Raw genomic sequence first — 13,893 nt, 5'->3', positions numbered from 1 at the left:
TCTTTTAAGGGAGATTGCGTTGAAACATCTAGTTCAAAGCATGTGGCAGGAGCCTTCCCCAATTGTCTCACACTGGGTTTTAATTGCTTGGTTGCTTGTCTGTCGTCCCCTCTCCAGGGCGAGGAAGTAGGAACCCTGTCTCCCTTATGTCATCATTGTACCCCTAGTGCAATGCCTGACACACAAAGATGTTCAGTGTTTGAATAAGTGATCACTGTTCCTTGGGCCTGAAATGCGCTTTGATGGGCTAAATCGCATGTCCACTCATGAAGCCACACCTCCTCGCCCGTTCATCAAAGTCAGATACTCATCAACGTCTTTCTCTCCCCTTCCCCTCCTTCCTCATCACAGCCATGAACACACGATTTTAAATGCCTCCTCATTTCCTGCAAGTACCGTTTTTCAGGATGGCACCCACATGCTCAGAACTTCAGATTGGCTTTTTCACTCCCTCATGCTTAACATTGAGTAGATACAAGGCCAACTTTTAAGACCAAGATTAAAACAAACAGCTAAAATCTACACGTGGGAAACAAGCTGCAGGAAGAGACTGCTTCGAGGATGTGGTCTAAGGAGTTCCCATCGTGGCGCAGTGGAAACAAATCTGACTAGCATCCATGAGGATGCAGGTTCGATCCCTGCCCTCACTCAGTGGGTTAAGGATCCGGCGTTGCCGTGAGCTGCGGTGTAGGTTGCAGACATGGCTCAGATCCTGCATTGCTGTGGCTGTGGCGTAGGCCAGCAGCTACAGCTCTGATTCAACTCCTAGCCTGGAAACCTCCATGTGCCAAGGGTGAAACCCTAAAAAAAAAAAAAAAGAAAAAGAAAAAGAAAAGAAATGGGGTCTGAGATCCTCAGAGAAGAGGGGTGAAGAGGTAGTCTAGGAACCATGAACAAGGAGATAGGATCTTATACTGAACTAAAGGAACATCCAAAGAAAAGCATGATAGCGGAAATTATAAACTCAGCAGAGAGGGTGGATGATAAAGGCGTAGCTATCTATCAGAATAGAGGCCAAGAAAGGAAAAACAAGAAAAAAAAGATAAGAAAATTAACGGAGTGCTCCCTGGGGTCCAACGTCTAAACAACTGAGGTTCAGAGAAAGAGAGAGAACCGAGCAAAGGAATTCGCCGTCATTAACAAGTTCAATACACCCTGGCAGAGTGGACCTGAAAGCGTCAGTTTCCAAATGCGAAGGGTACATTTGAAGACATTCAACTTGGACCCGGCAAACCATGATGAAAATTCAGAACATGAATGACAAACACCATGAGCTCCCGGAGAGGAAAAGGGAGACCCCATCCGAAGAGTGAGATTTGAGAATGGCTATGAACTTCTCAATGGCAACCCTGAAAAGCAGGGGAGAGCGGAGCAGTGCCCTCTAAATCTGGAAGGAATATGAGTTCCAACTTAGAATTCCATATATAACATCTTGTCATCAAGAACAGGTGTAATAGAGAAATGTTTAGGTTTGAAATCATTCAAAAACTTTTATCTCCCATGGAATTTCTTCATCAGAGGATTTTCTCCAGCAAAAAAAGGAGCTACGTTTATCTAAATACAGATATAAATATGGATGTAGACATAAAGATATAGATAAAGGGAGCTCCCGTCGTGGCTCAGCAGTAACAAAGGATCCAGGGGGATGTGGGTTCGATCCCTGGCCTTGCTCTGTGGGTTAAGGATCCGGCGTTGCCATGAGCTGTGGTGTAGGTCGCAGACATGGCTCGGATCTGGCGTGGCTGTGGCTGTGGTGTAGGCTGGCAGCTGCAGTTCCGATTGGACCTCTAGCCTGGGAACTTCCATATGCGGAGCATGAAGCCCTAAAAAAAAAAAAAAAAAAAAAGGGTAAAGCTCTATATAGACGTATAAAATCTAGCCTACAGAAAGTAGGAGACATCGCCAGAGGGGAGAGGTGGGGAGAGGGATGGACGGGGTTTGGGACTGGCACAGGCACACTTTTGTATCTGGGCTCGATGTTCACTGGGACCTGCAGTACAGCAGCGGGAACTCTACCCAATAGTCTGTGACAACCCATGTGGGAAAAGAATGGATGGTGTGTATGTACAATTGAATCACTTTGTTGTACAATGAAAGTCATCACAACATTGGGAATCACTTATACTTCAATAAAACTTTTAAAAATGAAAAAAACAAAAAACACTTTAAAAGAAAGAGGAGTACCTATTGTGGCTCAGCAGGTTAAGAACCCGGCATAGGCAGTTCCCATTATGGCTCAGCAGTGAGGCTCAGGTCTGGCGTTGCTGTGGCTGTGGTATAGGCCGGGCCGGCAGCTGCAGCTCTGATTCGACCCCTAGCCCGGGAACTTCCATACGCCGTGGGTGCCGCCCTAAAAAAAGAAAAGAAAAGAAAGAATGTTCATAATTGAAGGAGACAGACAAAATACCTGCAGGTGTGCTGCAGACGCAAGACACACGCATGCACACACGCTGACACCGTCACCTACAGTTTGATCTGTAGAAATAAGTCCTCATTAGGAGTTCATTGCAAGGAGGACCTGTGGCTGATTCATCCTCAGTCTCAAAGTCTGAGACAGTGTTTGGAATGAGGTTGGTGCCATCGAGACAGGGAAAAAAGAGCACTGGAAAAGAACCCTTTGTGGCTGCATCATTTAATTTGAACTCTTACAATATCTAAACTGCTTTCAAGAGGAGTTCCCTGGCGGCCTAGGGGTGAAGGATCCGGTGTTGTCACTGCTGTGGCTTGGGTTTGATCCCTGGCTCAGAAACTTCTGCACACCGTGGAGGGGCTGAGAGGCTGGGATAGACTCATAAACTCCGGAGTTTCTAGGCCCACTTTAGACAGTCGCCAGTGAGTGACTCTTGCATGTGACTTTAGTCTGTGGGCCCCAGTCTCCTCCTCTATTAAAGGAAGATCAATCTAGTTGATACTTGAGGTTTTCCTAGTTCTTTTTTTTTTTTTTTCTCTTTTCTGGCTGCGCCTGTGGCAAGTGGAAGTTCCCAGGCCCAGGGATCGAACCCATGCCTCAGGAGTGACCCGAGCCTCAGCAGAGACAACACCAGATCTTTAACCCGCTGAGCCACCAGGGAACTCCCTCCTCCTAGTTCTTATCATCTTAATTTCAGGTCAGACCCAAGACATAAAGCGTATTTAAACTATTTAAAAGAGTTATTTCAACGACGATTCACCAGAACATCAGAAGACAGATATGGAAACCCCCCAAAGCAGTCTAAAAAAACGCCCGTTTTTAATGTGTTTTCTTAAGTGTCAGATTTGTTCATTCAAGAGTTGAAAAATATATTTAGTCACATGCTCCAATTAAAAAAAAAATAAACAGCATTCCTGATCTCCTCATCCAGAGCAGTTCTAATCATTGCTAAAAATAAAGTCTTTACCCTGAGTCACATCATCCAAGTCATAATAATTAAATACCAAGGAGCAGAAGCTTGCAAGGGCTGAGGTCTGATTTCATTCCAGATGTGCATTTTTCACTGAGTATCAAAGGCACAGAGTTTCTGCAGGGCAGCCAAGGCGGCTGGGTGCCAAGCGGAGCATTTTCTTGGACCTACAAAAAGCTAACCTGCTAGACCTGAAATTCTGAGTGAGCTGAGCTCATCTTGCCGAACAGCCTAATGTTTTAATGACCTTAAATTGACTCTCATCTACCTACGAACATATGTGTAATCACAGCGACATTTCAGCCTGGAATTATTTTCAAAACATGTCCATCTCTTTGCAACTCCCATCGAAGACCAAGGCAGAGAGGTATTTCGGCAGAGCCTCCTCGTCCTCCACCAGCACACCAGCTCCCACTAATATCCTTTTTGGAGGCAAACAAGGCCACGGGGTCGTCGCCACTGCGGGCTAGTTTTAGTGCAGGGGGGGAGACTTTGCTCTCCCGAGGTCCCCTGAGAAAAGCGTCTTTGAGGCTTAGGTACAGTTCTAAAAGCAATTTCAAATGTCAGTGGGACTGTTCTTTCTGGGTTGGCATGGCTTTGTAAAACATTCAATTTGGCTGCATTGAAGGTCAGAGCTTATAAAACCTAACTCAATAAATACAGATCATAACAAACGTTCAGGGAATGACAAAGAAGGAGAAACGATGGAGGAAACCACAGCAAAAATGAGTGGAAGAAGCAGGAAGTGAAAACAAGAGAGTAAAAGAGAGGAACAGAAGTAACGGACTCACATAATGGAGAAATAATGAGAAAAACGGAGACGGGAAAAGCAAGTATTTATTCGCCTTACAAGCTCTTCCCCTTAAGTCAGGATGAGTTTCTGTGATGGCATTTTTATGGAAAGCAATGGTGAGGGGTACCCAAGAAATCACCCCCACTGCAGCCCAGCCTGCTCTTTGCAGAGGCATCTGCCCAAGGTCACACAGGTCAACTGCAGAGCCATGTTCTACACCCCCTCCCTCTTTCCCCTCACTCTAACAAGAATGCAGCTCTTGGTGCATTATGGAAGGAGTCCCAGATGGTACTTCCACCACACAACTAGCCCGACCCATCCTAAGACATTTTTATTTCTATTTATTTATTTTTAGGGCCACACCTGTGGCATATGAAAGCTCTCAGGCTAGGAGTTGAATTGGAGCTGTAGCTGCCGGCCTACATCACCGCCACAGCAATGCCAGATGGAGCCATGTCTGTGACCCATGCCACATATGGCCACACTGGTTCCTTAACCCACTGAGTGAGGCCAGGGATTGAACCCGCATCCTCACAGACACTGTGTCGGGTTCTTAACCCACTGAGCCACAACTGGGACTCCAAGAAATTTTCTGAGAGAGAATATTAACAACTTTGTTGGAGAAGGATGCAATTTTAGCCAGGACTGTGTCTCCCCGGCCAGCTCAAGAAGGTGCGGGCCACCAACAAGGGCTCTTCAAAGTCTAGGAGAAGCCAGAGCACCTCGGAAGTCTGCCCCTTGGTCTCGAGGGGGCACCCGGTGTCCCCAGCATTCCCTCAGGGAAATTGGGTGTTGGGGGTCAACATAGCAGGAGCACACGTGGAAAGATTTGTGTGTGCTTTCTCTTGCGTTGCCTTCCTTTCTGTTTCTAATTGGCAGCCACATATTGTTTTGCCTTGGGGAGGGTTTTAGGACATGGACCGCCTAGAGCCGTAATTTCTCCTGTCTTTGATAAAGCCTAAATTTGTGGATGGAATTAGGCTGAGGATCCAAAAAGATGGAGGGAGATAGGGAGTGCCTCGGGGGCCAGCTCATCGGCAGAGAGAGGTGTGGGTCCTCCCGACAGAGCAAGAGGCCCGTGGCTTCTCCCAGAAACTGGACCTGGGGCCCCGCAGCCTCCCACCCTGGAGGCCAGAGCTTGTGTAGACACCTAAGGGGCACAGAACTCTGGCCATAGCAGCAGAAGGGAACGGGGGCAGGGACAATGGCATCTCAAAGGAGGAATGCTGGTCCCTGCCTCTAAGGACCTTTCTACACTTTGATGCCATTTCCGACCTGGTATCCATGGCTACTGACCGCACCTGTTTGATGGCCGTTCTACACACAGATGCCTGGCCACAGTAACCAGAAGTACCGGAATCCAGCCTGCACTCAGCTCGCCACACCATACACCACGGGCAGTGTCTTTTCCCAACATGCTCACAGGTGCCACAGTGCTTGGCAGCACCCCTGGGGCTACCTCAGCCCCGCTTTGGGGTCGGAGCATCTCTAAGGACATGGTCAGTTTCCCAGCACAGGGGTAGGTTGGGAGGGGCTTGCAGCCAGATGGAGGGGGGTTCAAGAAGTGAATTCTCCATTGGAGACAGATACTCCACTCTCAACACAGGGGTCAGCCTTTCTCACACCCCTGTCTCGGAAGGGTGAGCCTCGCTGTGGCTCAGAAGCACGTGGTGTAAAGCCTCACCCCGGGTAGACACACCACACAGGGGCTGGAGATGCCTCATTAGGTCTCACTCCCAGGGATGGAGGCAACGGAGACCTATTAGAAGTGACCACACTCGGGCAAACGAGCGACCATGCGGCCCACCCCGGGACCAGGGATAGGCCCTGTCCCAGGAGAGCTCTTCTTTGTGGGGGAGGAGCCCCTCATCACCTTCCCGAGGCGCACACGGGCCGCTCTCCCTCAGGCATCCGGAACAGATGCCATTGCCCTTAACGGATGCCACCCCCCCTTAACGGCAGCAGGACCCCGGGCTTTGACCCATGCAAATCTCAATTAGCCGAAATTACTCAACTGCAGCCGGGCTCTGTCTTTCTTCAAAACACCGAATTGTGCGAAAGCCGCATTCCTGGGAGTCAGGGCCCCCACCTCCGAGATCCGACAACCAACCCATCCCCCAGCCCCTCCCAAGGGGACGCCGTCTTGTGTTTCTTCTCTTAATGAACTGTGCCAATCATTAAGGAAATTCCGCTGAAACCTTATTACTATTGGCGATCTTTCACTCATTAGCCAGTGAGCCAAGCAAATGTCCCCATTTATGGCTGCTTCCAGCGCCCAGGTCCAGCCAGGCACTTCAAGATCCTGTCCGCCTTCCCATCCCCCCTGCTGAGAAAACCCAGTCGGGCAAAGACTCAAGACACATAAGGCGGCGTTAATACTGTACCAGATAACAGTGAGGAAGCCCGCACGCCCATTATTACACATCCGTTTCCCCCAGGTCCCTCCCCGCCATCCTCCGCGGGACGATGTAATTAGAGGGAGAGGGGCGGAGTCACAGCCAACGTCAGGGATGCTTCTGGGTTCCCCAGTGTACACGGGCTGTTTTTGTGGATGCGACTGGATTTCCCTTTAGAATCTGTCTGTTGGGGGTTGGGCAGGAGGTTGTGCAGGATCTAAAACCAAGCCGAGAGCTCATTCCTGGGATTCACTTATACTTAATGAGACGTCCTTCTGGACGTTGCACGGGGTGACCCCATCGATGACAGCGAGGCAAGGATCCAGGACATCACAGGGGTGCCCCAGGGAAGCAGAAGGCAGATACATCCTAGCCCACTGTGACATCCAGAAAGAAGCCACTCTGAACCGATCCAGGCCAGACAACGTCCACGTTCTCAAGTTGACTTTAGCTTTTTGAGAAAAAGAGAAAAAGGCATTTAAAAAGAAAACCTAATTACATTCATTGCAAACACATCAAAGTGGGATATTAAGAACAAGCTAGGTTTTCCTTTTGCTCCTTGGACCCCTCCTCTTGCTTCTTATGAAACCACATCAGACAAATGAAATCCCCACTGAATACGCAGAAGTGGGATTACATTAGGCAAATGAAAACAGCGGATGCTAATTCTGAAAACTCACATTAGGTCACTTGGGTTTCCTGCTCCGTCTCTTTATGTAAAGCAAACAAAAGCCTTCTTTTGTTTGCTCTGTTTGGTGATTAGATGCTGCTGGTTTACTGTGTCAAAAGAAAGCTGGTATTCAAAAAAATTAAATTTAGTAAAAAATAATAGAAACCTGATGAACATCTACCTAAACCTTGGACTTGGGGTTTGCGTGGCTTTGCCATACATAACAGGCCAACCATTTCTTTCTCTCTGTTTGCCCAACTGAATCCCCACGGGCCATGAGGACTAACTAGAAGCATGAGAAAGCACTGGGGCAGGTAGGAGGTGGGTGCCTGTGTGCAGATGGATGGCCCTGCCTGGTCACGGGGGGGGGCCCAGGGAGCAGCAGAGGACCAGGACAGCCATCCCTGTCGTGGGGGCTTGTGGAGCCCCTCTCCTGCAACCAGACCTTGACCCAGACAGTTCCAGGAAATGAGGCCTTGAAGAGAAGCCAGCGGACGTCAGCCCAAGCCTGCGGGAGGGCAGGGGGTGAGACAGAAGCTGGAGGAGAGCTGGGGCTGGAGGGGGCCTCTGGGATGAAAGACCCTGCCCGCTTGGCTTTTCCAAGTCCTCATGCCTCCTTTCCAGAGCCTCATGAACCAGCATCCATACCGCGTGGGCACCTCCTGGAAATGCAGAATCACAGGCCTCTGAATCAGAATCTGCATTTTGAAGCTATAATTCTTATGCCCATTAAAGTTTAAGAAACACAGATCTAGAAGATGGCTCAGCAAACAAAGTGCCAGGCCTGCACCTTTAGGGAAAAGAAAGGTCCAGAAAGGAAGAAACATGGGCAAAAGACGCCAGTATGGGGCACAGTAAAGAGTAGGCAGGAGGAAAAAGATCCACAGAGAGAATTCACTTCCCTGGGGGACATTGGCTGCCTTTTCAAAGCACCTGCTGAATTGCTTTTTTTTGGTTGTTGTTCCAACCTTCAGATACAACCACCCCCCCCCCGACCTCTGCTCACCTTTCATCCAGGTTCCTGGAAACCCTGGGCGGCAGACCTTCCCTCATGAACGTCTCCAAAAGACCACCTGCCCACCAGCCTTCCCTCCACGTCTCTGATTCTCATCACCTGCCGTTCTCCTCATTTACCAGCAGAAAGAAGAAGCAGATCAGTCTCACAGGGAAACGTCGACAGTTGACCAGCCAAGGAGCGGGGTCGCCAGCCTGCGACCCCATGGTGAAGCCCACCAGCAAAACCACAAGGAGCCCCCAGTTGGCCTTTTTGGGCCTCATTCCTGCATCGCCGTGAACAGACCAGCATCATGCAGGTCTGAGGGGGGGCTGTTGATATTAAAGACAAAGGCCAAGACAAGATATCATTTTTAGAAAACAGAAAACGTTGAGATAATACTGAGAGGCCAAAGAAAACTTAAGGAAAAACTGCTATAAATACCTCACAGAAATTAGACAGTCTGCATGAAATAAGAGGAATGACCAGAAAAAATACTTTCTTTCAAGAAAGTATTACAAGTTAAGGTCTGAGCCAAAAAGGTGCGGGGGTGGTCATTGAGAGAAAGGTTAGAATTTAGAATGCCAAGTTGAGACACACTCTCTCATAAAGGAAAACAAGAATATAAAGAATCGGGCAGTAGGAGAAAAAAAAAAAAAAACTAGACATTCAGTCCAGGAAACCAATATCCTGTAAGTAGTTAGAAAAAAAAGATGCACATAGCAAATGGTCAGCATAGAATTATCCAAAAATAACATAAAAAATCTCCCACAACTACGGGATAAGAATCTTCAGATCTCCCAGTCACAGTTCAGATCCTGCGTTGCTGTGGCTGTGGTGTAGGCCGGCAGCTACAGCTCTGATTCGACCTGTAGCCTGGGAACCTCCCTATGCCATGGGTGCAGCCCTTAAAAAAAAAAAAAAAAAAAGAGTCTGCAGGTCAAAAATATCCACCAAACATCCAGCAGGACCCATGGAGAAGAAGACACATCGAGAGAGAAAAAAATCCTAAGATCTTAAAGAATAAGTAGGAGCCATACCATACTCAGGACAAAAACAGAGCCATGCCCCCAAAATCCTACGGGGAAATTACTTCTGACCTAAAATTCTCCACTCAGCCAAACCACTGGAACAAAGAGTTTTTCTGATATGCAAGGAACCCAGGTATTTCTCCTATAGATCATTTTTTTCAGGACAATCCTAAGGATGTTTTCCAGCAAAATGAGAGGGTAAGTCAAGACAGGGAGTGATGGAGGGTCCAGAAAAAGGCTTCTAACCCAGGAGAGCCGTGACAGGAGAACCCTGGATGCCAAGAGAGAAACCCTCAGATGCATCCAGGCAGCAGGCTCCCAGAACACAGGAGAGATTTGAGCAGAAAGATGGAGAACCTCACAGGAAAAAAAAAAAAAAAAAAAAGGAACCATCAGATGAGATGATGCATGTAAAACAAATTTTTAATGGTCTTATTGACTCCAAGGGAAGCGAAAGATGGTGAAAGGAAAAAAAATACAGACAGCTAGTGCGGTCCAATCCCTAGCAGCAGCAATACTGACACGATCACAGACCTGTAAGTAAGAATAACGATTCCACTGAAAGTGTGAGAAAATCCCGTGAGGAATCCGGTGGGCGTGTGTGTAGGTGGGAGCGGGAGCAAGAAGGGCAGAGCGTGAAAGAGCTAAGGCTTCAGCTACCGTAAAACCGTGTCAGTGGATAAGTACAACCAAGGAAGTAACCAGGAGCAGGTTAGGGAAAGGGGAGGCCTAGGGACCGGGGTTGCCAGGCGCTGTTCCCCAGACAACCAGGTACGTGGGGACGGAGCCTGGGAACGAGTCCAGGCCCTCTGGTCCACCGTCTCCCCATCGCAGTCGTGCACATTCTCAGTCCCTGATTATCTCCCATTGTGTCTGACACACACCAAGCAGGCCCCCCGGATGGCCTCATTCTAAAATAAACAGTGGCCAGGAAGCCTCTGGTGATGCTCACTTCTAATCACCAGAGGCTCTCAAGGTCCTTGTTACTCGCTATCAGGGGCCCCTGAGCTGTGAGCTCGCTTGGCCCAGTTAATCCCTCCTTGACAGGAGGAAGGCTTCCCAAGGAAGAGCTGTAAATCTTTGCCACTCCTCCTCTAGACACCCAGCTCATTAGAGCTGTTAGGGCTGCACAGAGCTTCTAATAACAGAGCATCAGCTGCACATCTGATGACGGGGTCCAGGCGCCAACTAACTGCAGTGCTGGGTGGGTGGGGTGGCCCTTCCCTTCCGGGGATTCCAAGACCCAGAGATGGTCCAGGGATGCTCAGGGTCACAGAGCTCTGGCGAGATGAAGGATGGATGCCTGCGAGGATGAAGGATGGATGGATGCCTGCGAGGATGAAGGATGGATGGAAGCCTGCAGAGGCAGAGATGCTCCATAGTTCAACAGTTGCCTTCCTGCCAGCTGGAGAGGGGCCAAGGCCCAAGAGGTCTTTCCCCCAAGGAGCGGGAAGGAAGGGGCCTACAATTGATTCTTAATCCCCGGAGTGGAGGAGAGACAGAATCTCTTGGGATGTTCCCCCCCCCCAGTTTTTTATTTTTAAAGGCCTCACCTGTGGCATATGGAAGTTCCCAGGCTAGGGGTCAAATTGGAGGTGCCAGCCTACACCACAGCAACACCAGATCCAAGCCACATCTGCAATCTACGCTACAGCTTATCCTTAACCCACTGAGGAAGGCCAGGGATCGAACCTGAATCCTCATGAATACCAGTCAGATTCTTAACCCAATGAGCCACGACAGGAACCCCCTCTTGTGATCTGTCGATAGAAGGCTTAGCTGCTTGTTTCACTGCTGTTTCCCAGTCATCCAGGATGGAAAGCTTGGAGCCCCTCTCAAGCTCTCCTGTGGTCCCTTCTCTCAAGACAATACCTGTAAACTCATCCAGTGACACCAGCCGCCTTCCCACCTCCAGTGTCCCAGCCTCTCTTCAGCTCCATCACCTCTGACTGGTACAGGGACCACTGTTTTCTGATTGGTCTCCCTCCTCCGTTCACCCTCCCCCAACTGGCTTCCCTTCCCCCATACCCTTGGGAGCACTGGCTCCTCTTTACCTGTTTATGAAATCTAAACACTTTCTTCCAGCATCAAAGGCTCCCCGTAAGCTGGCCCCCCAAATTTCCCCCTCTGCCGCCCACAGTTCTCCTTCACACAAACTTCACCCCAGGCTAATGGTGGTCCCGGGTTTCCTGCACCTCCACCCTGTGTCTCTGCCCTGCTTTGCTCTCATCTGCAGCTGTCTGTCACTTTCATAGCCTGAATCACACAGGGTGATCGTGCACCTGAAACGTCATCTGAATTGAGGTCGCCTGGAAGGAAAAATACACACCAGGTCCTGAAGACATATCCGGAAAGAAAGAAAACACAATCTCTCTTTATAACTCTTTACACTGATCACACTGCAAGCTCCTCAAAGGCCAGAGCCATTTCTGACTCATGTCCCAGTTTCAGTGGTGCTTGAAGAATCAGAGCACATGTTCCTGCATTGGACAGACTCTGGTTTGATACTGACTTTATGATTTGCCAGCTGTGTGATGTTGGCTAAGTTACTTAACCTTTCTGGACCTTGTTTGCCCGTTAAAAAGTGGGAACGATCATAACGTCTGTTTTATATGGTCGTGGAGAGGATTAAATGAAATTATACAGATAGAGCATTCAGCCTGGTGCCTGGCACAGAACAACTTCAAAGGAAGTGGCAGTAGTTAATATTATGACCTTACGCCTTGTATTAGGGTTCTCCAGAGAAATAGAATCATAGAATCAATAGGACGTATGTCTGTGTTTATGGCTATATATACATTTTACTTATGTTAATTTATATATTTTTATTTATATATAATATATAGATTTATATATTATTTTATATATCTATAATTTTGTTACATACATAAATAATAAATAAAATTAATGTATTCTATATATATAAATATATTACATAAATATACATACAATTCCTGATTTTATAAAATTTTATTTAGCTATTTGTACATCAAAGAGAGAGAGAGAGAATGAAAAATTTATATTAAAGAATCAGCTCCAGTGTTCCTGTTTGGTTCAGAGGACAGGAACCACAACTGTTCAGAGAATCGAATTCCGTGGAAAAGGCAGTGTAAGAAATATACACCAGTTCCCGTTGTGGTTCAGAAGGTTAAGAACCTGACATAGTAAGGATGTGGGTTCAGTCCCTGGCCTCATTTAGTGGGTTAAGGATCCGGTGTTGCTGTGGCTGTGGTGTAGGCCAGCAGCTGCAGTTCATATTCAGCCCCTAGCGTGGGAACTTCCATATGCACAGGTGCAGCCCTAAAAAGAAAAAAAAATTAATTAAAAAAAGAAATATACACAATACAACTCCAATTTGGCCATCCAAAAAGGGGAAAAAGTGCATATATATATATATATATATATACACACACACACACACATGCATGCATCTGTGTGCACTTATGCACGCATATGCTTTTATATGTGTCTATTAGGAAATACTCTTAAAATGCTAACTGTAGTTTTGCCTCTGTGGTGGGATTGTGGATATATATATTCCTTTATTACTTATACATTTCCTAATCTTCTAAATTTTCTGCAAAGAGTCTATATCATTTTTATGATTGGAGGAAAAAAAATCATAAACGATCTGAAACTCCTGTTCTGCCAGGGATCTGAGTCTCACCTCTTAATGTGTACTGAAAATAACAAGTCTCAAGTTGACGATCAAGTTTCTCTAAAACACCCCCCTCAAGCTTCCTCCCTGCTCCCCATTCAGTGGAAAACATAAACGAAGACAGTGGGAGAAGAATGGAATGGGGCTGACTGCCATGCACGTGGCACTACAGCAGGTCATGGCGCAGCTGCAGGCTCATCCTGAGGGCCCCGATGGAGAACAGAAGCCCAACACCAATTCCACTGGCCTTTTAAGTTTTAATCTGCGTGCCTTTCCACTCACTTGCCTGGAAGGCCAAGATGCTGCCTGCATGTTCTCCCGTGGAATCCACCTGGCACCAACCCTCTGGCTAACGTTACCTGCACGTAAACACGTGATCCTGAGAAAGAAAGACAGTGTGGAGGCAATTTGGCAGAGCCATGTGTTCCATTAGCATCCTTGGGAAGAAAGGGACTTGTTCTGCCTTCACTGAGGCCTGCGGTTTTTCGGGGGTGCTGGCTTGGATTTTGCTCATTGGAAAACTGATTTGCTTTCTGCAGCTCCCCGTCTCCAAATCAGCCCCTGGCAAACACCTGTGCCCCCAGGAAGGGTCTAGTGGCTGCCTAGCCTAGCTTGGCTTGTCATTTTGATTGATCCCAATTGGCTGCTTGGAAAGAAAAGGGGGATGTCTTATAGCTGGGCTGTGTCTGTTGCCTGGAATTCATGTTTGCTGTCATGAAGCTGGATGGGACCCTGCAGAGTGACAGCTGTGGTCAGGGTAAGGGGACCCCAGGTCCAAACTCCACTGGACCTGGAGCACTGTCAGAAATGGGCATTAGGCCTTGGCAGCATGGCTGGAACAAAAAGCAAACCAACAAACAAAAAAGGCTTTTATGTTGTAATGAAAGACGCCAGTCTGTCTTTAGGCGCAGACAACATGATCATCGGCGCAGAAGATTCAATGAAATCTAAAAAAGCTGCTAGGACTAAAA

This window comes from Phacochoerus africanus, chromosome 14 (assembly GCF_016906955.1).
Source record: "Phacochoerus africanus isolate WHEZ1 chromosome 14, ROS_Pafr_v1, whole genome shotgun sequence".
Lineage (NCBI taxonomy): Eukaryota > Metazoa > Chordata > Mammalia > Artiodactyla > Suidae > Phacochoerus > Phacochoerus africanus.
This window is presented reverse-complemented; position numbering follows the sequence as displayed.